This window comes from Atractosteus spatula, unplaced genomic scaffold (assembly GCF_055471065.1).
Source record: "Atractosteus spatula isolate fAtrSpa1 unplaced genomic scaffold, fAtrSpa1.hap1 Scaffold_44, whole genome shotgun sequence".
NCBI lineage: Eukaryota > Metazoa > Chordata > Actinopteri > Semionotiformes > Lepisosteidae > Atractosteus > Atractosteus spatula.
Genome location: NW_028296873.1, coordinates 94,537 through 122,507, shown reverse-complemented (window position 1 = coordinate 122,507; position 27,971 = coordinate 94,537). Strand labels below are relative to the sequence as shown.

The 27,971-nt window shown below is 41.2% G+C and overlaps 2 non-coding genes across 2 annotated transcripts; both read right to left on the bottom strand.

Annotated features, from left to right (window-relative positions):
• Positions 1-3,482: 3,482 nt before the first annotated feature.
• Positions 3,483-3,565, bottom strand: trnal-uag (transfer RNA leucine (anticodon UAG)). The gene has a single exon. It is a non-coding gene; the product is annotated as a tRNA-Leu (tRNA).
• A 20,891-nt stretch (positions 3,566-24,456) lies between these two features.
• trnaf-aaa (transfer RNA phenylalanine (anticodon AAA)) lies at positions 24,457-24,538 on the bottom strand. Its single transcript has one exon. It is a non-coding gene; the product is annotated as a tRNA-Phe (tRNA).
• Between the last annotated feature and the right edge of the window lie 3,433 nt (positions 24,539-27,971).

Genomic DNA, 27,971 nt, shown 5'->3' with positions numbered 1-27,971 from the left:
GTCCAGAACCAAAACATTCCTGTTAATAAAGAGGAATGTAAAAAAAATTGGTATATGTGACAGAGTGCTTGTTATTTTTTCTTTCTTTCTGAATGTGAAATACTCCAATACTTCCCCCTACCCTTCTGGTATGTTTGAGAGAGTGTATGTGATACGAATGAAGTGTGAATGATACTTACCCTTTTGTTGTTTCCCAAAAATCACTGCAGTGTTTTCCCCATTTGGAGTATTGTATTGTATTGTATTGTTTTGTGTTGATCAAGATGGCCACCAGTCACCTTTCCTGTTTGTAGTATCACACAAATGATCTTAAAGGGAAAGGTTACTGGTGAGCCATCTATAAATAACTGATGTAAGGTTAGTTGTTTTGTTTAAGTGAATATATATCAGTTGCATGACTCTGTTAAAATTTATAAGTAATTTTGGGATGGTTAAATACTTTATTTTGATCAATCTGCCCATCTCTGTTAACAAAAATGTGAGCGAGTCCCTTTAAGAGGATGGTCCTTAGAAGAGGAGGGGCTATAAAAGGGACTGGGAGAGCTCAGTATGGGGGAGGGTGCCTTGGAGGAAAGGTGTGGAGAGTATTCCTGTGAGGTTTTTTTTTTGTTATCCTTATTTTTTGGCAATAAATCCAGTTTTGTTTGCATTTGAAGGCTGCTGTGTGGAAGTTTCTTTTCTTTTGAGCCAAACCTGGTCACTTGGCTGGTGACAGTACAAAAGTAAAATTACAATTACTTTTTGACAATGAAAACCGGTGTGTGTGTGTCTCTCTCTCTCTGTTGGCGCACGGGCGTGGTTGAGTGCTGTGCCAGCCATACAGACCATTAAAGTGTCCCTTTTCATTCAACGGGTGTCTGAGTTGCTGTGTTCCAATGTCACTGAGTTAAACCCAACGTAAAACAAGAACTGATCAATGCGATCTACAAATTCTGGGAGGAAGAACTGACCAAACAAAATTGCAACAATTTTATTAACAGGCTGTTTCGTGTTCTTCCTAGGATTGTTGAGAGGGGCGGGGAGGGGGGGGGGGGACATTCGGGAATATGAGTCTGATTAAGAATGAATAAAAGCATTTTATTAAAAACACGTTTGCATTTGTCTGGGTGCTGACAAAGTAAAAAACAATTACTTTTTGACAATGAAAAACTGTGTGTGTGTCTCTCTCTCTCCACTGACGTTTGTAATCGTTTTTATTTTTAAATACATTTTAGCAAAGTCATGTACCATAAAAGTATGATAAACCATTAATACTTTAGCTGGAGTTTAAATAAAGTCGATGTTTTCTCTTTTTGGCTAGACTTGACTATTAAGCCATGAGATAAACAATAGTTTGTCATTAAACAACGTTATGTTTATTAATCTTCCTTGTTATGCACAGTGAGAATGATAATGTAATGAGAATTAATTTAATCACAGAGTGCTCATCATTTGTGCTAGGAAGAAAACAGATAGGTGTTCTGAAAGGTCACATATAAAGAAGACCCAAAAACTCAGATTTCCGGAGTTAAAAGCTGCCTTTATTTTCTTCTCCGTCACCACCTGCCAGCGAGCTCTCCCGCGACCCGACCAGAGAGAGACACACGACGAGCCCTGCAAATAAAGCACCTTGAATTTAATTGAATTGAGAGAGAGAGGGGGGGGAGGGCAAGCGAGGGAGAGAGAGAGAGGGCGAGCGAGCAAACAAGCGAGAGAGAGAGAAACACCCAGGGGTGCAGAACCAGGGAACTATTTACATATTAAAACTATTTCCCAAATTGAATATGTGCTTTTCTATATTTATTGTCAATTAATTGTCCATAACATTGCTATTCTATTTTTTCAAAGAAATGTTTGTTAAAAGGAAAGTCACAGCACCACTGGATTTGAACACACAACTGCTGGTTTAGTAGGGGGGCACCTAGAACACAGGACCACCCACAAGGTCACATGAGGAGAGGTGAAACAGCCTTACACAAATAGTATCAACAGACATTGTACAGCGTGTACTATTCTTGTGTTGCGGTACATGAATATAATTATATCGTTATTAATTTCTTTAGATACGCGATTCCATATTATATTCCCTATTAATCAAATTCTAAAAATATGCTTGTTGTCTCCGGTATCGAGCGTATTCGCAGAAAAGGTTAAAACTACCACTTTTTATACACGTTATTCCACATGTTAGTTAAAGACTTCGATGCTTAAAATGTTTAGGGAGAAATGGAATACTGGTGTGTATTTTTTCTTTAAAGTACCGAGACCAGCCATATACTGTATGTTTATGTTCCAAAATTAATATCGTTTATGGCCTTCACACGCTTTACAGTATGCTCCTATTCTTTTTATGCTCAGCTACTAAGATTTCCCTTCAGTGGTCAAATTTCATATAAATATTCAATACTTAAACAGGCACAGTAAAGACATTAAATATACCTATACATACTGTATACAGTACAGTTTGCATACAGTAATATGTTTATGTTCCTAAATCAATATCTTTTATGAGCATGTGAAAGGCATGGTGAATCGGAGATTCTCAAAAATTACTGTACTTTGCATGATTGGAAACAAATGCGTGATTGTGAAATGCTGTGGTGTTACTTTTACAAAGACGGTCAACAAAAAAAAGAATGTGGACCAGGGCAATACTTTGAGTTTACAGTTTGTCCAAGGTCATTCATTATTAATACTATTAGTAATATCTTCAGTTAAGACTTTGATGGAGACAGCTCAAACATGAGAGGTTGTGCTTTATTAGCTCCACCTTGCGGAAATTCTGGATACTATTATTTAACTTGCGGTACCACGTGGTATCATGCGGCACTATGCGAGAATTTACGGTATTAATACAGTAACTTGCGGTACACTGCGTCAAGCGCACCACAAAATAATGCGGTATCGCCCGCTTGTTTTGAATGGCTGCATCTGTATTATTCTGCATCCACGAACGACATTTCACACCTGGAAGCAGATAATGACTCTCTATGTGTTCGCATGTCTTGTGGCCTACTCTTAGCCTTTGAAAACTCAATTAATAAAGCTGAAAGAACCGACTCCATAGGTCTACCTAGTGGACGAGGACGAGCAGCGGCGATAGCAGAGAAGGAGTGAGGATGGTGCAGATGGAAACTCATTTTTACGCGCTCCTCTGGAAGGAATGCAAATAAAAGCCTAAACCCGAAAACAGTAGTGGCCGTAAGAGGAAATACCTCCTAGTGGCACACTAGTGCTCCTCGTTAGTATAGTGGTGATTATCCCTGCCTGTCTTGTGAGAGACCAGGGTTTGATTCCCCGACGTGGAAACAATGTAGCTTTTGTCCAATCAGATTCCAATGTGTGGGATCTTACGTAATTTCCCTTCTCCGTCATTTTCTGAGCCCTATTCCAAAGGGGCATTCTGTCCACTCCACAATGCTTTTCGAAAACCTTCCTGTGTGTTTGATTAGTGTTGATTTGTTTCGAAAAAGCTCGAAGAAAGGAAGACTGATCTAGCTCTATATCAGGAGTGGGATTTCAACCCACACCTCCAGGGAAGACTGCAACCTAAAAGCAGCGCCTTACACCACTCGGCCATCCTGACATGTGCCGCCGGCCCCAACCGGTCCGATGAGCCACCGCGATCCTACTGCGTTCCTCGATCATTGCACTGTTATTAAATTTACATGGAGTGACAGTAGTACTGAAATCTTTGAAAAATCTGTCGGCTTTCATGACCCGTTTACTTTGTGGAGTGAATGTTGCACACTTGCGAGAAAACGTTTGTGAACCCTTTGGAATTATCTGGATTTCTACATGAATGACTCCTAAAATGTGATCTGATCTTCATCAGAGGCATAATAATCAATAAAGACAGTCTTATTTAACAAACAACACACACGACATTTTACATTGTCAATTCAATTCAATTCAATGTATTTCTATATAGCGCCTTTCACAACAAGGTTGTCCCAAGGCACTTAACAGTGCAAGTTGTTAAGAGCCTTGTGTCTAATATGACGCCTAGGTTACGTGCTGTGTCTTTGAGGCAAATTTTTAAATCCTCTGAGTTAAGTGCTGAAGTTATAGTAGTCCTATCAGTATTGTTGCCTCCAATCAACAGATCCTCAGTTTTATCAGAACTGAGTAACAAAAAGTTTTCACACATCCAAGTCTTTCCTTCATTAATGCATTTAACTAAAGTGATAATAGAAGAGTTGTTGTTTGGTGTAAACGAAATGTATATTTGAGTGTCATCAGCATATGAATGAAAGTTCATATTATGTTTTCGTATTATCCTACCTAGCAGCAGCATGTAGAGAGAGAGCAATATTGGTCCCGGCACTGATCCCTCTGGTACCCCAAACTGAACTGGTGATGTTGATGAAGCAGTATAATTATTAGATATTTGAACATAATGAAAACGATTAGTTAAATATGAAGTAAACCACTTAAGGACAGTTCCAGATAAGCCAACCTCAAACTCAAGCCTGTGTAACAAAACAGAGTGGTCAACCGTGTCAAAGGCAGCACTAAGATCTAGAAGCACAAGCACTGTTGCATTCCCCGCATCAGTAGCTAACAGAATATCATTTACGACTCTTGTTAATACAGTTTCAGTGCTGTGGCCTGGGCAGAAACCAGACTGAAATTTCTCAAGTATATTATTTGAATCCAGATACGATTGAAGTTGGGTCACAACTATTCTCTCAAGACTTTTAGATTGAAATGGGACGTTTGAGACAGGCCTGTAGTTGTTAAGAACTTGTGGATCCAAATTTGACTTCTTAAGGAGCGGTCTAACAACCGCTACCTTAAATCGATCAGGTACAATGCCTGACACAAGGGATGCGTTCATCATACTAATTATAGGTCCTGCCAGTCCTTCGAGGGAATCGTTGACTAGCTGAGTGGGGATGGGATCTAGCAAAAAGGTGGTTGACTTTGTCTTAATAATTAATTTCTGGAGTTCTTGTTCATCGTCTTTATCTTTATTGAACAAGTACAGTATCTTTATTGAACAGATGGTTTAAACAATCAAGGTCATTGATGGAAAAATATGTGAACCCCTCGGATAATGACATCTTGAAAGGAGGGTAATTGGAGTCGGTTATTCCAATCGATGAGTCAGCTGATGAGTCAATTCAGGTGTGGGTTTGACCTGCCCTGCCGCAATAAAAATCACACAATCCTGGATAGCTGCTCTTCACATCAGAATTCTGTTGACGTACAATATGGCCCGATCAAAAGAGATTTCAGAGGACCCCGGAAGAAGAGTTGTTGAAGCTCATAAGACTGGAAAGGGTTACGAAAGGTTTTCTAAAGACTTGGGCCTCCATCAGTCCACAGTCAGGTAGATGTCAGCACCGTTGCTACTCTCCCTAGGGGTGGGTGTCCTACAAAGATCAGTGCAAGGACACGCTGTACAGTCCTCAAACAGATGACAGAGAACCCCATGACAGCTAAGGATCTGCAGGCATCTCTTGCACGTGGTAACGTCTGTGTTCATGAGTCCACCATAAGAAAAAATCTGAACAGGAGTGGTGATCATGGGAGGTCACCACGGAGGAAACCACTGCTCCCTTCAAAAAATAAAACACCACTGCCCCTCTCAAGTTTGCTAAAGACCACATGGATGTTCCACAGCAACTCCTGGAACAATGTTCTGTGGACAGATGTGACAAAAGTTGAACTTGTTGGTAAATGTGCACAGCGTTATGTTTGGAGATAACAAAACACTGCATACCAACTCCAAAACCTCATCCCAACTGTGAAGCATGACGGAGGCTGTATGGCTTGCAATCATCAAGGGGCCGATGAATTCCAAGTTGTATCAGGAAATTCTACAGCAGAATGTCAGGGTGTCTGTCTGTGATCTAAAACTCGAAAGACGCTGGGTCATGCAACATGACAAAAACAAAGGAGTACATCAAAAACAGATTGACTGAAACAGAAGAAATTCTGTATTTTGGGATGGCCAAGTAAGAGTCCTGACCCCAATCCCATTGAAGTGCTGTGGTGTGATCTGAAGCAGGCCATTCAGCGCAAGACATCCCAAAAAGATACATGAACTGAAACAGTTTTGCATAGAGGAATAGGCCAAAATACCTCCTAACCGCTGCTCAGGTCTGATCAGCCGCTACAGAAAGTGTGTATTGAGGTTTTTGTCAATAAAGGAGGTTCCACTAGCTCCTTATTATAAGGGTTCACATACTTTTTCCATCAATGACCTTGATTGTTGAAACCATTTGTTCAGTAAAGAAACAGCAATGTAAAATGTTGGGCATGTATTGTTTGTTAAATCAGACTATCTTTCTTAATTATTATGACTTACATGTAGATAAAGATTAGATCACGTTAGGAGCCATTCATGCAGAAACCCACATCATTCCCGAGGGTTGTTTACAAAGGTTTTTCTCACAACTGTATGTGAGAAAAAAGGTGAGATACTCACTGGTGGGGTTGTAGCTTTGCAAATGGCAAGGACATTTGTACACTCATAATGGGACAGGAGCACTCTAGAGAGAACTCAAATCCACAATCCCTGGCTTAGAAGGCCAGTGCCTTATCCATTAGGCCACTGAAGCATGCTGGCTAGGGTCGATCACGCTGATGAAAAGACAGTTTATTTTTTTTCTTTGCTATTTTACAGCGATCTGCGAAATTAGGGAAGCTAGGCAGCAGAAGGACCGGCATCCAATCACGGTGGTACACACACACACGCTCTCACTCATCTGAGCTACAGGGTAACCAAGATGATCTCAGATGCGCCGAGCTGCTACGGAGCATATTGAATTGATCGACGGTGAATTGTCTCTCAGACAGGCTTTTCACCTCTGAGCTCCCTGACTGACAGTGATCAGCTAGGTAGTGAAACAGTCAGCTGCTTCTAAGCCTTAAACAGCTGCATCTGAGCGCTTCCACAGAGAGATGATTTGAAAGCCGAACATCGCCCATTCGGGACACCTTACCATCACTAGTTTAAGAGACTCTTAAGGTCTTGCAGAGGTGCCTGTCTAATAGCATGCGCTTTGCAAGGTATAGGTGTTTAGGCTGAGGTGGAATGCCTGTTAATAAAGTCTTTTTCTAAAGGGGCCTCGCACTCTTTTCCAAGCGGAGGACCCCATCCCCACTGAGCGTCACGATGTAGTCATGTCCTAGGACATCACCTGTTAGTCTCCATTTGTCTGCCACCAACACTTCAGGTTATGGGGTCACAACCGCAACCCAGAACAGAGGAGCCATTGGCGTTCTCGCTGTACAGACTGCTCTGAAGGTGGGGCGCTTGAATCTCGCTGTTGGAGGCCGTCTGAAACTGACCCAAGCCTTTCCCTTGAATTAAATGTAAATAAGAAATTAACCCCAGATGCACATGGAATCAATCACGTGTTTCCTTTGAGCCATTTCAAAGACTGCTCAAGAGTTTACCTTGCACAGATGCGCAAAGATTAATGATGGGGGTGCACGCTTCAAGGCGCCTTACAACTGTAGGGACTGATTAGAGACAATTCGTTGCGTGTGTTCGTTTCCATATATGCCCCATGTTGCAGTGGTAGGATGAAGTCAAATACTGCTTGGACACGTAATGGCATTCTATTCAACTGTAGGACTTGAGGGTTTTTTGTGCTTTGTTCTGTTTTCGTTGACATCGCATTCGTAAGAGCGTAAAAAAAAGGCAATTCCAGCATCTAACACTAATAAAAGGCTATTCCAACTGCAGTACTGCGCACACAATTCTCCGTTATTATTACGTCCTTCATTTTGTCTAACAAAGTTCCCTTTTCCTGACCGGACGGGGAGACTTTATCATTCCAACTTGAAGCCACCATTAAGTCCTGCGAGGCACGTTTGTCAAAGTTTTTTTTGTTGTTGTTGTTAAACAGAAAGCGACTTTGAAAAAGGTTTCCGCCGCCGCCCAGCACTCTATGTTAGACTGTATCAAGAATGCAGTGGCGGCAGCTGTGGTATACTCTGCAGGCGTGGCTGAGTGGTTAGGGTGACAAGCTAGAAGGCTGTTGGGGTCTCCCCACAAAGCTTCAGGTCTTGCTGACTATGGTGTCGTCGTGTGCCTGCGCAACAAAGGAAAAACACCTGTTTTGCTTTTCCTGCTACTTTTAAAACACTAAATCACTTGGACCTGCTACCTTAGGCATATATTATTCTGTGTCCACCAATGACATTTCGCACCTGGGAGCAGATAATGACTCTCTATGCGTTTGCATGTCTTGTGCCCTACTCCTAGCTTTTGAAAACCCAATTAATAAAGCTGAAAGAACCGACTCCATAGGTCTTCCAAGCGCACGAGGGCGAGCAGTGGCGATAGCAGAGGAGGAGTGAGAATGGCGCAGATGAAAACTCATTTTTACGCGCTCCTCTGGAAGGAATGCAAATAAAAGCCGAAACCCGAAAACAGTAGTGGCCGTAAGAGGAAATACCTCCGAGCGGCACGCCAGTGCTCCTTGTTAGTATAGTGATGAGTATTCCTGCCTGTCATGTGAGAGAACGGTGTTTGATTCCATGACGGGGAGACGACGTACCTTTTGTCCAATCAGATTCCAAAGTGTGGGATCTTACGTAATTTCCCTTCTCCGTCATTTTCTGAGCCCTATTCCAAAGGGGCATCCTGTCCACTCCTCAATGCTTTTCGAAAACATTCCTGTGTGTTTGATTAGTGTTGATTTGTTTCAAAAAAGCTCAGAAAAAGGAAGACCAACTAGCCCATTGTCAGGAGTGGGATTTGCACCCACGTTTGACGGGGAGACTGCTACCTAAACACAGCACCTCAGACCACTCAGCCATCCTGACGTGTACCCCTAGCCCCAACCGGTCTGATAAACCACCGCGATCCCACTCTGTTCCTCGATCATCGCACTGTTATTAAAGTTACATGGAGTGACATCAGTACTGAAATCTTTGAAAAATCTGTCGGCTTTCATGACCCGTTTACTTTGTGGAGTGAATGTTGCACACTTGCGAGAAAACGTTTGTGAACCCTTTGGAATGATCTGGATTTCGACATGAATGGCTCCTAAAATGTGATCTGATCTTCATCTGAGGCATAATAATCAATAAAGACAGTCTTATTTAACAAACAACAGACACGACATTTTACACTATCAATTCAATTCAATTCAATGTATTTCTATATAGTGCCTTTCACAACAAGGATGTCCCAAGGCAGTGGCTATAAAAAAGGGAGCACAGGGCGTAGTGTGGCTTAGTTGGTTAAAACACCTGTTTAGTAAATAGGAGCTCCTGGGTCCAAATCCCAGCAGTGGCTGTTTTTTTCTGTCTTCTCGAGCAGAACTGGTCATTATGGACAATCGCCTACGGCTAGCCTTAATTAAATGCAAGTATTCATTTCCTGTCTTAAGCGACTTGTTTTTCTTAAAATGGATGCAACTTGCAAAAGATGAAATACAAACCTTGCTAATCAGCACTCGTGGCTGGCAAACAAAGTCAGCAATGTTTTTTCATTAACCTTAGCCTTGCAAATGGAGAAGAGTTAAACGATTGAGTCCATGCAGCTTAATCGGTCCGCACATCGGGTTCTTAACTGAAAGGGTGGTAAATCGAGCTCACCCCAGTCCTTGATCTTTTAAAGAGGATAAAAAATTGAACCTAAAGGTAACATCTATCCTCGCTCCAGAGTAAATCACACGTTGAGAACATTTTTTTTCACTTTACCGTGAGTCGGGCTCGGCTGCAAAGAGGCGAGAGCAGAGCAATGAGGTCACGGGGACAGGGTAGTCACACGCTGGCGGTTTGAACATGCAGAAGATCACTGAGGAATGTAGGTGGACCCTCTGTGCACCATCGGTCCGCACTCTGGACTCTGAATCCTCAAATCCGAGTTTAGGTCTCGGTGGAACCCGAGCCGCAGTTCCTTCTTAAAACATAATCTGGTGAGCGTTTCTAGCTTTTATGATGACAGAGTCAAGTTCAGGTACTTTGTTTGATGGAGGAAGCTTATTTCGGACTCTGTGATCTGCTTGACCGGAAAGGTCTGCTGTACTACTACAAGAGAGAAGTAGAGTCTGGCAATTTTATGATGCTTTGGAAGAATTTTTTTTTCTTTGAAATCAAAATGAATCAGAATATCAGTGCAAAGGACAAACTCTTGGCTTGGTTTAAAGATATATGGTTTTAAAACAGACAAAATGTAGAAAACAGGTGTTTCTCACTTTTGGAAAAAAATGGACCGGGGGTAATATTGTGCTAGTAGCAGTGCTGAGCTCACTGTGTTACAGTCCAGGAGTGTAACACCAGAGCCAGTGGCGCAATGGATAATGCGTTTGACTATGGATTAGGAGATTGTAGGTTTGACTCCTGCCTGGCTCCTGTTGCTTTTAAACGCATCGGGCTACTCACTACGTAGCCTGTTCTACTTACTGTATTGTAATCGTATCCAGTAAGAGATTTCCTTCATGTAAATAAACTGCACCTGACAGCTTTAGAAAAACACCTGAGCTCAGTACGGTGCTGAGAGCTCAGCGTTACTGTCGTTCTAATTAGCACGCACTGCATCAGCTATGAACCCGAACTTTTCAATTATTCCGATCAGTAAATCAACACGTACAGATGCAGCCATTCAAAACAAGCAGGCAATACCGCATTATTTTGTGGTGCTCTGGACGCAGCCTACCGCGAGTTACCATAAAATCTCGTATAGTACCTCATAATACCACGTGGTACCGCAAGTAAAATAATAGTATCAGGAATTTCCGCAAGGTGGAGATAATAAAGCTCAACCTCTCATGTTTGAGCTGTCGCCATTAAAGTCTTTAATGAAGATATTACTAATAGTATTAATAATGAATGACCTTGGACAAGCTGTAAACTCAAAGTATTGCCCTGGTCCACATTCTTTTTTTCATTGACCGTCTTTGTAAAAGTAACACCACAGCATTTCGCAATCACGCATTTGTTTCCAATCATGCAAAGTACAGTAATTTTTGAGAATCTCCGATTCACTATGCCTTTCACATGCTCATAAAAGAGATTGATTTAGGAACATAAACATATTACTGTATGCAAACTGTACTGTATACAGTATGTATATGTATATTTAATGTCTTTACTGTGCCCGTTTAAGTATTGAATATTTATATGGAATTTTACCACTGAAGGGAAATCTTAGTAGCTGAGCATAAAAAGAATAGGAGCATACTGTAACGCGTGTGAAGGCCATAAACAATATTAATTTTGGAACATAAACATACAGTATATGGCTGGTCTCGGTACTTTAAAGAAAAAATACACACCAGTATTCCATTTCTCCCTAAACATTTTAAGCATCGAAGTCTTTAACTAACGTGATACCGGAGGCAACAAGCATACTTTTAGAATTTGAGAAATTATAGGGAATATAATATGGAATCGCGTATCTAAAGAAATTAATTACGATATAATTAAATTCATGTACCGCAACACAAGAATAGTACACGCTGGATGATGTCTGTTGATAATGTTTCTGTAGGACTTTTTCAACACTCGTGTGGCGCTGTGGGTTAGCTTCCTGACTCCCACATCAGAAGTTGGGTGTTCAAATCCAGCTGGAGCCATGACTTCCTTTTTTTTAACAAACATTTCTTTGAAAAAATAAAATAGGGTTAGTGTTAGGGTTACTGTCAAACTAAATCAACAATTGATTTAAGGACGATCTGTCAAAGTGCAATGAAATACAATATGTTGTTGTTGTTATTGTTGTTTTTATCCTGTAAAGCGTTTTGAGAAGCCACCTTTAAAGGCGCTATATAAAAGCGCTGATTCTTATGGAATGTGTTTTCTTTATTCTTTTTTTTCAGCATGGAATAAACCTATTACTTGATTCTTATGGATGCCCGGTTCCGCCGGGGATTAAAAAAAAAAAACCCATGGAATCGCATATCTAAGGAAAAAGCAGTATAACCTTATTCATGCACAAACAGTGGCATGTTACATTATTAATTTGGGTGTCTCCTCTTGCCAGAAAGCTCTAAATTGCATTTTGAGTGCGGTTGTTGACTTTTTTTAAATTACAACCCATAAATAAAGCTGATACTGTTTAGACTTTTAATTATTTAAAACTGTATTACAGCAGCACAATGCACAATGCAACGTAAATCGTTATCTTTGTCTTCTGCGTAATAATGCTCACCTCTCTGTCCAGCAAATTAACAATAGTAATAATAATGAACTTTATTGTATATGGCGCCTTTAAGGCGGCTCCTCAAAGCGCTTTACAGGATAAAAACAATAACAACAATACTGTTAGGGTGGGCAAACTATTTTTATTTTTTTTAAAAAAGAAATACAAAATGAGATATAATGATGTGTTCCGGCTTAGACATTAACGAAGAGCATAATGAAGGTCATAAAGGTCATAAACGATATTAATTTTGGAACATCAACATATTATGTAAACTGTATGTTGCTGTTATTGGTATTTTAAAGAAAAAATACTGTAAAATCTTGGGTTCGGCACAATGTTTCAGGCATTCATGTGAAGGACAACAGAGCTTTCACTGGCCGATTATCAAACTTTATGGATAAAACAAAAACAAAAACTATCCGACCAAGCCAGAAGAAGACAAAAAGAATAACAGAAACAGCACGAGCCTGCATTCTCACCTCAACCGTCCACACCACACTTTTCCCTGGGTCAGAGATTAAATAAAACTTCACTCGCACCAAACAAATTACCACACACTGAACACTGAACATGTTAACCCAAATATGTCTCACAATACTTTTATGGTACATTACTTTGCTAAAATGTATTTAAAAATAAAAACAATTACAAACGCCTGCAGAGAGAGAGACACACACACAGTTCTTCATTGTCAAAAAGTAATTGTTTTTTACTTTGTCAGCACCCAGACAAACACAAACGCGTTATTAATTAAATGCTTTTATTCATTCTTAATCGAACTCACAAGTTGTCATCTGCTGTTGAAGCTCTGTGAGACTAGACTCACACATGGCTAGACTTGACTATTTAACCATGAGATTATGTTTATGCCGTAGCCGACCGCTACGTTGCCCTCGTGTTTGGGGTGCTTATCATTCTCAGTGCATAACAAGGAAGATTAATAAACTGTAAGAGGACCAGAGGGAGGGTCATCCAGGACAGGTATTTTAGGAACGATCTGCTCACTGTACTTGACTAAGACCTGACCAAGATGGCCGCTAAGAGAAACCAGCTGACCTGCAGGTGGAAAGGGCTCAGGCTGAAAGACAACGAGACACAGGTGGGTCTCATCAGGAAACAAAATATATATGCCCCGGAAACAGTGAACCGGCGCGGAAGCCAGTAGGTGAATGCGTGTTGGAGAAGATAGGGGAGTTTGGTTGGAGTGAATAAAGATTTAAGGACAACGGATTTTCGGAATAAATAAAGGATAACGGTATACGGCTTGTGATTTGGACTCGACGCGGATTTGTTGGATTTTACGAACTTTTGGAACACGGACTGAACAAGGACAGAGAAAACGGATTGCGGACTGGTTTGGAAGACGGACGAACGAAAGAAAAGGAAGAAACCTCACGAAAATAAAAGTAGAGTTTGTGGTGTGAGTACTTTCATACATATTACATTTATCTATTCCCCCGGAGACGCCACAAAATGTTGGAGGATGCGGGCAACCGCTGATCGTGACTAAGACTTGTGGAAATAAAAAGTTGACTTATTTTTTTTTCCTCTTCTTCTCTCGGTTTGGGTAAGAACTCTCGCTAAGAACAATGGACCAATTAATACAACAATTGTCCCAAGCCACCCTAACTCAGTTCCACGCTTTAAAGACACAACAAGAAGCCATACAGGCACAGCAGGAGGCTAATAAGATTCAAACGGAGACGAATCAACGAATTATAGAAGAGCAGAATTTGGTGAGAGAGGAATTGCAAAGATTAGGAGAAGAAATTAGACGGTCCTCGGTAACAGGGGGAGAACCCCGTAAGATGGAAGAAATTGGGCTTCAAAAGATGTCGGAGCTCAATGATGTAGAAGCATATTTAACCACCTTTGAGAGAACAGCTGCCAGGAATGCATGGCCCAGAGAGCAATGGGCAGGGAGAGTAGCGTCTTATTTAATTGGGGAAGCCCAGAAGGCTTATTACGATTTAAAAGAAGAGGATGCGGAGAACTATGAAACTCTAAAAAAGGAGATTTTGGCGAGATTAGGGGTAACCATGGAGATAAGAGCAGTCCGGTTCCATAACTGAAAGTATCAAATGGACAAGCCCGCCAGATCTCAGATGTTTGACCTGATTCATCTGGCGAAGAAATGGCTTCAGCCAGAAAAACTAAACTCGGGGCAAGTGGTAGAAAGAGTAGTATTGGACCACTTTGTGAGGAGTCTGCCTGTTCACTTGAAAAGAAAAGTGAGTGATGGGGATCCCCAGACCTTAGACCAGGCTGTTGATTTAGTGGAGCGACAGCATGCCACAGAAGCCTTGATTAAGGAAGAGGAGAGGAGGAAACCTGAGAGTTCAGGGAATGGAATGAGGTCACTGAAGTACCGGGACCATCGAGATCCTCCTCAATTTACAACATCTTTTCAGAAAAGATTGGTTCAAAGGCCCCAACCATGGAAAGAGTCCCGTAGGTGTTTTAAGTGCCATACAGAGGGACATTTGGCCAGTAAGTGTCCCAACTGGGGTGAACCTATGCAAGTGGACACCAGAGAGGAAGCCAAATGCAACTACCTCACGGCGAGCGTTCCGTCCTGTGAGGCGCCCCACATCGCTAAAATTAAGATAGGGGAAAAGCCTGTCGAGGCCCTGTTAGACTCTGGATGTATGGTGACCCTGGTGACCTCTTCAGCCCTACCTGAAGGAACCAAGGTCAGGCAAGCGGTGGGGATACCTATTACGTGCATTCATGGGGAAACTAAGGTGTATCCACCTGTGAAAGTTTCCATTACTACAGAAATGGGAATGTATACTTCAACTGTAGGGGTGGTTGAACAATTGCCTTACCCTGTGGTGTTGGGTCATGACTGTCCCCACTTTCTTCAAATTTTGAATACTGTCCAGTTGGCTAGGAAAGAACCAATCCCCTGTCCAGGAGATTCAGATGATAACACAGACTCCCCTGGAGAGGCGAACCAGCCAGGAGAAGGCTTGGAACTTGGAGATGAGTTCTTAAATATGGATTTACCAGACTGGGAGCCACCCGAACATCGAGGTAGGTTCGGAACGGCCCAGCTGGAAGATGGGAATTTAAGACATGCATGGGGACATGTGAGAAAAATTGAGGGGGAGTTATGTAATAATAATAGTCCCCTGAATTACCCCTACTTTATGGTAAAAAACAATCTCCTCTATCAGGTCCAGAAGAGAGGACAAGAAGAAGTGGAGCAACTTCTCATTCCCCGAGCCTACCAGTCGAAACTCCTCAGCTTGGCCCATAGCCACCTCTTGGGAGGACACCTGGGCGTGAAGAAAACGGCTGAAAGGCTACTTTCTTGATTTTTCTGGCCCGGAATATACAAGGCCATCGAAAGATATTGTCAGGAATGCCCAACCTGTCAGGAAACTGCCCCACAACCTTATTATAAAAACCCTCTGATTCCCCTCCCAATAATAGATACTCCTTTTGAGCGGATTGGTATGGACTTAGTGGGACCCCTGATTAAAACTACAAAGGGACATCAGTATATACTGGTGATAGTGGACTATGCCACGAGGTACCCCGAAGCCATTCCTCTGAGGGCAGCTACGGCCAAAAACATAGCTAGAGAGCTAGTGCACGTTTTCTCTAGAGTGGGAATCCCTAAGGAGATCTTAACTGATCAAGGGACTCCTTTTATGTCAAAGGTCATGCAAGACCTAAGTAAGCTTTTGGGTATTCATCAAATCAGAACCTCTGTTTATCACCCGCAAACAGACGGACTAGTGGAGCGCTTCAATAAAACCCTGAAAAGCATGCTGAGGAAGGCCATGCAAAAGGATGGCAAAAATTGGGATCAATTGCTCCCTTATCTAATGTTTGCTATCCGAGAAGTACCGCAAGCCTCGACTGGCTTCTCTCCTTTTGAGTTATTATACGCTCGGAGACCACGGGGATTATTAGACCTGGTCAAAGAGTCCTGGGAGCATCAGCCTTCACCATTACAGACTGTCATTGAACATGTGGAACAAATGAGGGAAAGAATAAACATTGTTGTTCCCATTGTGAGGGAAAATCTGGAGAAGGCCCAGGCGCAGCAACAGCAAATTTATGATAGGGGAGCTATAGTGCGAGAATTTCAGCCAGGGGACAAAGTATTGCTATTGGTCCCGACCCCGGAATGTAAATTCCTGGCCTCCTGGCAGGGGCCTTATGAGGTGGTGGAAAAATTGGGTCCAGTCACTTATAAAGTTAAGCAACCTGACAAACGAAGACAGCATCAAATCTACCATGTGAATTTACTAAAGAGATGGCATGGTGCAGAAGTTTTGCTCACCCACTTCTCCCCTGATCCTTTGGAAGAAGAAACGGGTGCCATCGCCGTGGGGGACCTGGCTCCGGCACAGAAGCAAGAATTACAAGAGTTCCTGTCGCTAAACAAGGATGTTTTTTCCCAAAGTCCTGGTTGAACCCACCTCATTCAACATAAGATTATCACGGAACCAGGAAAAAGGGCAAGGTTGGCCCCCTATCGAGTACCTGAAGCAAAAAGGAAACTAATTAAGGAAGAAGTAGAAAAAATGTTAAGAATGGGGATAATAGAAGAATCCCATAGCGAGTGGGCTAGTCCCATAGTACTGATACCCAAGCCAGACGGAACTATTAGGTTCTGTAATAACTTCAAAAGATTAAATGAGATCTCGTTGTTTGACGCATACCCTATGCCTCGTATAGATGAGCTAATCGAGCGATTAGGTAACGCCCGATATATCAGTACGCTAGACCTTACGAAGGGATATTGGCAAGTACCCCTAGCCGAAGAAGCTAAAGCCAAAACCGCGTTTGCCACCCCGGAGGGGCTATACCAGCATCGGGTCCTTCCGTTTGGTTTACACGGCACTCCTGCTACGTTTCAGCGATTAATGGACCGCATACTCAGACCTCATCGAGATTTTGCGGCTGCCTACCTAGATGACGTCGTAATTCATAGCATGACTTGGGAACAACACCTACTACACTTGGGAGCAGTAACCGGAGCTTTGCGGAAAGCAGGATTAACTGCTAATCCAAAAAAATGTTGTCTAGGGACCCAGGAAGCCAATTATCTCGGTTATACGATTGGGAGGGGAATGATCATGCCACAAGAACAGAAGGTACAGTTAATTAGAAACTGGCCTAGACCTTCTACAAAAAAGCAAATAAGAACATTTTTGGGATTAGCAAGCTACTATCGTCGATTCATTTCAGGATTTGCCGCCATTGCCGCCCCATTGCACAAAGACGAGTTGCCCTGAAAAAAATAAAATGGACAGAAAGAGAAGAGAGGGCCTTTCAAGAACTAAAAAAGACTTTGTCATCGCAGCCGGTCTTACAGGTACCTAATTTTAACAAAACATTCATGGTACAAACTGATGCATCGGACACTGGGATTGGAGCCATACTGTCGCAGGAAATTGAAGGATCAGAGCACCCCATTTTGTATATTAGCCGTAAATTAAGCCCTGCGGAGAAACATTATTCCACAATCGAAAAGGAGTGTCTTGCGATCAAATGGGCCCTGGATTATTTAAAATATTATTTATTGGGAAGACGATTCATCTTGTATACTGACCATGCGCCACTAACCTGGTTGTTAAGGAACATGGACAAAAATGATCGGATTACGCGATGGGGCCTTAGTCTCCAGAGGTTTCAGTTCCAAACCGTTTATAGACCAGGAAGAAAACAAGGTAATGTCGATGCCCTCTCCCGAATGCATTGTTTCTTTTCCAGACAGCCCGAGGACGGGGCTGATCTCAGGGGGAGGGTATGTAAGAGGACCAGAGGGAGGGTCATCCAGGACAGGTATTTTAGGAACGATCTGCTCACTGTACTTGACTTAGACCTGACCAAGATGGCCACTAAGAGAAACCAGCTGACCCACAGATGGAAAGGGCTCAGGCTGAAAGACAACGAGACACAGGTGGGTCTCATCAGGAAACAAAATATATATGCCCCGGAAACAGTGAACCGGCGCGGAAGCCAGTAGGTGAATGCATGTTGGAGAAGATAGGGGAGTTTGGTTGGAGTGAATAAAGATTTAAGGACAACGGATTTTCGGAATAAATAAAGGATAACGGTATACGGCTTGTGATTTGGACTCGACGCGGATTTGTTGGATTTTACGAACTTTTGGAATACAGACTGAACAAGGACAGAGAAAACGGATTGCGGACTGGTTTGGAAGACGGTCGAACGAAAGAAAAGGAAGAAACCTCACGAAAATAAAAGAAGAGTTTGTGGTGTGAGTACTTTCGTACTTATTACATTTATCTATTCCCCCGGAGACGCCACAAAACATAAACATAATCTCATGGTTAAATAGTCAAGTCTAGCCATGTGTGAGTCTAGTCTCACACAGCTTCAACAACAGATGACAACTTGTGAGTTAGATTAAGAATGAATAAAAGCATTTAATTAATAACGCGTTTGCGTTTGCGTTTGTCTGGGTGCTGACAAAGTAAAAAACAATTACTTTTTGACAATGAAGAACTGTGTGTGTGTGTCTCTCTCTCTGCTGGCGTTTGTAATCGTTTTTATTTTTAAATACATTTTAGAAAAGTAATGTACCATAAAAGTATTGTGAGACATATTTGGGTTAACATGTTCAGTGTTCAGTGTGTTGTAATTTGTTTGGTGCGACTGAAGTTTTATCTAATCTCTGACACAGGGAAAAGTTTTATTTTTTCAAAGAAATGTTTGTTAAAAAAAGTCATGGCTCCAGCTGGATTTAAACACACAACATGTGATGAAGTCAGGAACCTAACCCACAGCGCCACTGGCAAGGTCGCGTGTAAAGTGTTGAAAAAGCCCTACAGAAACAGTATCAACAGACATTGTACAGCGTGTACTATTCTTGTGTTGTGGTACATGAATATAATTATATCGTTATTAATTTCTTTAGATACGCGATTCCATATTACAGATGCAGCCATTCAAAATGCACGGTACAAACCCGCGGTACAGTAAACTACCCACAAGCCACCACAGGGCACCGCGGTAAGTGATTGGCTGGCCAAAATGACTGACAGGGGCACTCGTGGTGCATTGGTTGGTAGTGAAAAGATTTAATCATTTAATCTCTTTACTGTGCACATTTTAATCCGCTTAGTATTGAATATTTATATGGAATTTTACCACTAAAGGGAAATTTTAGTAGCTGAGCATAAAAAGAAGAGGAGCATAACGCATCTGAAGGTCATAAACGATATTAATTTAGGAACATAAACATTACTGTATGTACGTAAACTGTACTGTGTATGGCTGGTCTTGGTAGTTTAAAGAAAAAATACACACCAGTCTTCCATTTCTCCATAAACATTTTAAGCATGAAAGTGTTATGAAACGGTACCCAAAAATGCTATTGATGTATAGAATGAATTTTAATTTAAAATTATTTAACACAAAAATTAAGCTGTTTACATCTTCCGCCTGAGAACAGTCACCCGTTGCTAATCAACGCGGAAACACAGCCACTAACTAGCAAAGAGAGGACATTAGCTAGCCAATATGATAAAGAAATAAATTATTATTTTGTTTATTTCTTTTGCACTTTTATTTGAACATTTCCATCGATTGTACAAGCACTTGAAAACTGTCCAATCCCTAGTTCATCAGGCATTTTCTTTTACGTTGCGGGCATTCTCCCGGTCTGGTGCCGGTCTGTGTCTTCTAGGATATAATGCCAGCGATTTTTTGTTAAATTTGGGATTCCAATAACGCCGCAGCAAACTCTTGTTTTTATGTCCACTATAACAGACAATCTCCTTTGCTTTTAACCGAGCGTTTAATAATTTCCTAAAATGAAAATGATTTACTTTATTTCCCTCACGGGATCAATAAAATTATCTATCATCTATCTACATAACCTATGGGACAGAATTCTTGGTTCTCCCTATACCAGAGATTATGGTAGGGCTTCAGAATGGTGATTGGCTGACACCATCTGACAATCCTCTGATTGGAGGAAAAAGACGTACTGGTTTGCTATACATACTGTACCAGGAAGAGGATTTCTTTCTATTCGAATCGTGTATTTTAAAAGTTTAATTAAGAAGTAAAAACCTTACAGCGTACACAGATTTCTAAACTGATCAGGAGGAAGAAAAATCACCCGTGTTTCGTCCATAAAAAGTGGTTATTAACTATCGAAACCTGTTTTATTTATTTTATTTTTATTTAGATTAAGAGTTCCCGTCACCCCCATTCCTATTTAAATCACAAACCCGTGTTTAATTAAATGTCTTTTAACGTAAATCGTTATCTTTGTCTTATGCATAATAATGTTCACCACTCTGTCCAGCAAATTAATAATAAACTTTATTTTATATAGCGTTTTAAACGAATAAGTATTTAGATCGCTCATAAACCTAATCACTTATTCTGCATAAACACAGCGTAATTGCTCTGTGAAAATGCTTTTTCTTTTTATTTAGGCTCAGATTTCAACTATAGATCGTATTATTAATAACCATAATAACGACCAACCAACAAAAACAACCATATAAACATAATACCAACCAAAAACATAGATAACAACCACAATACAAAATCAAATATATCAAACCATTAAACTCTCTCAAATTCCTCCAATTATCATAACCCCGCCCCTTATGCAAAACCAAACCCTCCTCCCATCCCAGTTTATCCTCTTTATCATAAACAAAATCCACCTTAATTTTCAACATAAAGCATTACACAAAATCAATACCTCAACACTCCATACTCAACAACGATAATTCACAAACAGCCAGAACATGTAACTCCACATTCCCAAATAGACCTAATTTCCCCGCCCCTTATGCAAAACCAACATCCCTCCCCTGTTCTCTCTCTCCGCTGGCATTTGTAATTGTTTTTATTTTAAAATAAATTTTAGCAAAGTCATGTATTTTAAAAATCTTAAGATTTCTATATTTATGTCTTTATTTAGTGGTTTCATTAGTGACAAAGGCTAAACTTTCTTGGAAAAATGTCTTTTATGTAAACCATGTTTGCTATTAATTCATTTAGGGCTAGAATATGTTCATTGTCTTCCAATGAAAGAAGGGTTCCTTTCGCCGTAGTTGGGAGACATTAGAAGCTTGCCACTCCCAGACTGTTACACCAACGTATTAGCATGTTAAAGCGATTTCATTGAGGAGCCTAGCTTTCTTAACTAGTAAGTACTGTACTTACTGGGTTTTTGAGGGCGGGAGGTGTCTTTCGCTGGAAATCTCGCCCCCTTCTACTTTGAAAATACCTGTGAAACCGGTTTAATTCGTCACAGCCAGCACTCCCGCAGAGAGGGGGGTTGTACTTGCAGTGTATCGGTATACAGTAGATGGGAAAGCCAGAGCCGACCGCTACGCCGCCCACGTGTTATGCTCTTCGTTAATGTCTAAACCGGAACACATCATTATATCTCATTTTGTATTTCTTAAAAAAAAAAATCATTTGCCCAGCCTAACAGTATTGTTGTTATTGTTTTTAACCTGTAAAGCGCTTTGAGGAGCCACCTTTAAAGGCGCCATATACAATAAAGTTCATTATTATTACTATTGTTAATTTGCTGGACAGAGAGGTGAACATTATTACACAGAAGACAAAGATAGCGATTTACGTTGCATTGTGCATTGTGCTGCTGTAATACAGTTTTAAATAATTAAAAGTCTAAACAGTATCAGCTTTTTTTATGGGTTTTAAATAAAGGCGATTTAAACGCAATTTAAGTCAATATAAATGTTTATATTGTAACGCATAGGTGACTATTCATTGTTATTAAAATGACTTAAATTCGATCATGTTGTGATATTTAGAAATATACATTTGTTTGGTGCGAGTGAAGTTTTATTTAATCTCTGAGCCATACTGATTCTTATGGAAGCCAGTTTCCGCCAGGGAGTAAAAAAAAAACACACTATGGTATTCTCTCCGATGCAGTGCAGTTAAAAACATATCTCTGATGCTGTTCCTAAATGAATATCGTTTATGACCATCAGACGCTTTATGCTCCTTTTCTTTTTTCCAGTGGATTGAACAGGGAGAGGCATTTCATGATGTACTTTTCACTGATGAAACAACAGTGGCTCTGGAACAGTTTTCAACCATGTCGTTTTATAAAAAGGGAAGATATGTGAACAAGCAAAACCCAAAACAAACATGTATGCCATACGGCGTACGCATTACTAAACCTAAAAGTTTAGCCTTTGTCACTAATGTAACCACTAAATAAAGACATATAGAAATCCCTACGTTACAGACTGTATATGGCTGGTATTGGTAGTTTAAAGAAAAAATACACACCAGTATTCCACTTTCACAGAAAAGGTTAAAAGACTATCACTTTTCACAAAGTATATAATCCTAATATGGTCAGAAGGAGCACGTACAAACGTTTCCCAAATAACAACATGTAAGACTTTGATGCTTAAAATGTTTAGGGAGAAATGGAATACTGGTGTGTATTTTTTCTTTAAACTACCTAGACCAGCAATATACAGTGCAGTTTACATACAGTAATATGTTTATGTTCCTAAATTAATATCGTTTATGAGCATGTGAAAGGCATGGTGAATCGGAGATTCTCAAGAATTACTTTGTATGATTGGAAACGAATGCGTGATCGGATCAACTAAATGCTGTGGTGTTACTTTTTGTCAATGAAAAAATAAACTCTTTTCGTTTACAAAGATGGTTACAAAGAATGTGGACCAGGGTAATATTTTGAGCTTACAGCTTGTCCAAGGTCATTCATTATTAATACTATTAGTAATATCTTCGGTAAAGACTTTGATGCATAAAATATTCCTGCATAATTAAAATATTTATAATAAAGGTGGTAGGTTGTGTACTTTTGTCCAAAAGAACAATCTTGCTTTTATAAAAGATACCGCCTTTTTAATGTTTAATGATTAACATGCTGTAATACGCTGTTTAAATTTAAAAGTCTAAAGAGTATACAACTTAAATTCTTAATTGAATAAAGATTGTCCCTCAGCAGTGATTCGAAACTGACGTTTTCTGGTGACAGCTCAAATGCTGTACAGGAGAGGTTAACCTTTATTAGCTCCACCTGGCGGTTTTACAAGGTGATTCCGGATACTATTAACATAATCTAATTTGCATACGTTATGATGCGGTTTACTGTGACACGCCCACCATGTTATACCGCAGCATACCCCGCTTGTTTTGAATGGCTGCATCTGTATATTCCCTTTTAATCAAATTCTAAAAGTATGCTTGTTGCCTCCGGTATCACGTTAGTTAAAGACTTCGATGCTTAAAATGTTTAGGGAGAAATGGAATACTGGTGTGTATTTTTTCTTTAAAGTACCGAGACCAGCCATATACTGTATGTTTATGTTCCAAAATTAATATCGTTCATGGCCTTCACACGCATTACAGTATGCTCCTATTCTTTTTATGCTCAGCTACTAAGATTTCCCTTCAGTGGTAAAATTCCATATAAATATTCAATACTAAAACAGGCACAGTAAAGACATTTAAATCTTTCTACAACCGACCAACGCACCACGAGTGCCCCTGTCGGTCAACCAATCACGTACCGCAGTATATTGCGTCATCGCGCGTCACGATCCGCGAGGCCGTAGCCAATTACCTCCGGTACGTGTCAGTGCCGCGCACTTTGAATGGCTGCATCTGTAGTCCACATGAAAGGTAGAAATATTCTCTTGTCTGTCTCTTGTTTGTATATAACTGAATGTCCCTGACAATGTACTGTTAGTTTTAATTTAAGAATGGCATTTGTGTTAAAATATGCCAGATAAGTTTATGTAACTGCTCATGTGACACTCAGTTGTAATTAGTCAAAAAATAAACTTGAAGAACAGCTGCAGGTTTGAATCTGAACATGTATCAGATTGCAGCGCCTTTTACTTCCATTGACAAATGATAGAGATTCGAAGAGAGATCCTTCAGACCAGCAAGCAAACCCATGGCTATTTCGGTTTTCTATCTAGGCAACGTCGGTGTCTGCAATAGCATAAATGAAAGCGTTATGCAATTTCTGCGGCTACATTTGTTGCACTTCATGCGCAGTGAGAGTGTTTCTCACACCAAATAAAAAGTCAACAATTAGCGATCAGGCCTTCTCCTCAGTTAATACACTGAAACCCTTTGATGTTAACAGTTCTTTACAGGCGTGCTTTACAAGAACCTATCGTGTCGGTTCTTTCAGCTTTATTAGGTTTTCAAAGGCATAAGTAGAACACCGGTCGTGCGAACACAAAACGTGTCGTTATCTGAAGAATTGATTTCCATGGCACAGGGTCCAAGCGATTTAGCGTTTTTATAGTACCAGAAAAAGGGGAAGCGGCACTTTGCCTTTGCTGCGCAGGCATACGGTGACGTACGGCAGACGCCGTAGTCGGCAGGATTCAAAACTGCGCGGGGAATCCCCAACAGATTTTTAGTCTATCGCCTTAACCACTCGGCTACGACTACAGCAAGCTCTGCTGCCCCTGCATTGCATTCCTCCTACAATCTAACATGGAGTGCGAGGTGGCTGCGGAAACCTTTTCAAAGTCGCTCTCTGTTCAAAAAAAATGTTTGACAAAATACATGCCGGCAGACAGATACGCCTCAGAGGGTTTAAGGGCAGCTTCACGTTCGAATGATCAAGTCAAAATGCAACTTTGGCAGACAGATAAAACATCAACAAACGAGAAATGTGGACAAGGATTTTACAAGCTGCACCACACTGCACTTTGAAAAGCTTTTACATTAGTGTTAGACGCGAGAATTGCCTTTGATTTACGCGCTTACGAAAGCCCTCAGCTCCTGAAGTTGAATATAATGCCGTTACGTGTCGAAGCAGTATTTTACGTCATCCTACCACTGCAACACGGGGCATATATGGAAATGAGCACACGCTACGAATCGTCTCAATCACTACCTAGAGATGTAAGGCGCATTGAAGGGTGCACCCCCATCATTAATCGTTGCGCGTTTGTGAAAAGAAAGCTCTTGAGCAGTCTTTGAAACAGTTCGGATGAAACACTTGATTGCTTCCATGTGCATCTGGAATTGATTTCTTATTTTCATTTCACGCCGCCCAAAGCATTTCTAAAACAGGAGATTCGCGTTTGGGAATGCGTCCTGCTGTACAAATAAAACTGGTCTACGGGTCTGAAACCTGCTCCACGGAAAACACTTTTGTTGCGCTTTTGATTGTACTGTATAACGTCTAGAGGAATCACAAACTATTTGAGAGGCCATCATTCCAGGGGGAACTGACAAAGTCTATCTCTAAACACCTAGCGCAGTTTCTCGAGAGACTGTCAAAAATTGCTTTCTCCGTTTGCGTTGCAAGTAAGTGAAAGAGCAGTCTTAACCCAGAGCCACTTGGGAGCAGTGGCACGTAAATACTGTTCAATTCAATTCAATTCAATTCAAGGTGCTTTATTAGCATGACCGATGGGTACAATCAGTGTTGCCAAAGCAAATAAAATAATACAATTAACATAGAACAAAACATAAAATAAAATCTACAGACATATTACAGACATTTACAACAGAGACATGTCATAAAATATTTACATATACTGTAAACATATTGAGCATTATTGGGAGACAGGCTCACTGTTCCTCAGGCTGTGACAGGAGATCACATACTGGGCTGCCAGTTCAACTGAGTTCCCTCCTCCCTCTCCCAGTAGGATTGGGACCCGTTGTGATCTGGCAGGTGTGGGATCTCTGGGACTAGATTTCTGAATTTAGAGAAGGATGTTTCTCTAATCCCAGAGTATCTGTCACAGTGCAGTAGGAAGTGCATCTCTGCCTCTATTTCTCCCCGCTGGCAGTGGGAGCACAGCCCGTCCTCTTTGGGCAGCCAGGTCTGCCTGTGTCGCCCAGTTTCTATTGCCAGGCTGTGGTCACTGAGCCTTTACTTCCTCAGGGTCTGATTCTTTTTGTTGTTTCTTATCTTGGTCAAATATTCGGCTTGTGTGTATTGCCTGTTTAGGGTTCTGTAGCATTGCAGTTTATGTTGTGTTTGTGTGTGTGTGTCCCAGTGTGTGAGATATTGCTGTTTGGTCTGTGATGTGGTTGAGTCTGAGTTGTGGTGCTCTAGCAGTGCTGTCCTGATGCTGGTTAGTGTCAGTGTGGCTTGTGTCAGTGAGCCTCGGGACCAGCTGGCTCAGGGGGCTCTGTTTTGGGCTCAGCTCTTGGCTCAGCAGGGCTTTGTGGTGGTATGAATTTTGGTCACTGTTTTTTAGGTGTAGCCAATACTTTAATAATCTTTTTTGTATGTTTATCAATAGTGGGTACTGGCCTAATTCGGCCCTGCATCCGTTGTTAGGTGTTTTTCTCTGCACATGGAGGATGTTTCTACAGATCTCCATGTGCAGAGTTTCTGTGGGGTGTTTGTCCCATTGAGTGTACTCCTGGACTGTGAGGGGGGCCCACACTTCACTGCCGTATAGGGCAATGGGTTGGATTACACTTTTAAATATTTGGAGCCAGATTCTTGTTGGTGGGTTGATGTTGAAGAGCCTCCTTCTTATTGCGTAGAATGCCCTGAGTGCCTTCTCCCTCAGTGCCTTCACTGCCAGGTCAAAACTCCCAGATGAGCTGATGGTGAGACCGAGATATGTGTAGCTGGATGTATGCTCCAATGTGTTGCTGTTGAGTGTGAATTTGTTCCTGTTTCCCTGAGGTCTGGCTTTCTTCTGGAAAACCATAACTCTGGTCTTGTCCAGATTGACTGTCAGTGCCCAGGTCTGACAGTACTGCTCTAGCAGTGCCTGGTTCTGCTGCAGCCTCTGTTCTGTGGGCGACAGCAGGACCAGGTCATCTGCATAGAGCAGGAACATGATTTCTGTGTCATGTAGTGTGAGACCAGGAGCTGCAGACTTTTCCAACATTCCTGCTAATTCGTTGATATAGATATTGAACAGTGTTGGGCTCAGGCTGCAGCCCTGTCTCACCCCACGGCATTGGGTGGAGAATTTGGTCCTTTTGTTTCCAATTTTCACTGCACATTTGCTCTCTGAATACATTGATTTAATAATGTCGTACACATTGCCTCCTATGCCACTTTGGAGTAGTTTATAAAACAATCTTTCATGCCAAATCAAGTCAAATGCTTTTTTGAAATCGACAAAGCAGGCAAAAATTTTTCCTTTGTGTTTTTGGTGGACGTGTTTGTCTATCAGTGTGTGTAGGGTGTAAATGTGATCAGATGTGCGGTGATCTGGTAAGAAGCCAATCTGACTCTTACTCAGGACATTGTGTTCGGTAAGGAAGGCCACTATTCGTGTATTTAGGATACTGCAGAATACCTTCCCCAGGTTACTGTTCACACAGATGCCCCGATAGTTGTTGGGATAGAGTCTATCTCCACTCTTATAGATGGGCGTGATCAGTCCTTGGTCCCAGGCCTCGGGGAAACATCCGGCTGTCATGATAAGATTGAGGAGTTTGAGCAGGGCTTGTTGCAACTTTGGGCTGCTGTGTCTCAGCATCTCATTTATGACTCCATCTTGGCCACAGGCTTTGCGTGGTCTGAGGGCCTGGAGTTTGTCTAGTAGCTCCTGCTCAGTGATAGGGGAGTCTAAGGGGTTTTGGTTGTCTTTGATAGCCAATTCAAAAATTTCGAGTTTTTCATAAATGGTGTTTTAGTCTGATTGATTTGTATTTGGGAGCCTTTGATAGTGATTTTCAAAGTATGTTTGCCAGATTGTTCCATTTTGGATGGCCAATTCTTCTGGTTTTGATTTGTTTAAATTGTTCCACTTCTCCCAGAAACAGTTCTGATTTAGTGTCTCCTCAATTTCTGCAAGTTGTTTGTTTATGTATGTGTTTCTTTTCTTTTTCAGCGTGTGTTTGTAAAGTTTTACCGTATCACAGTAGCTGAGGTTTAGTTTTGTGTTGTGTG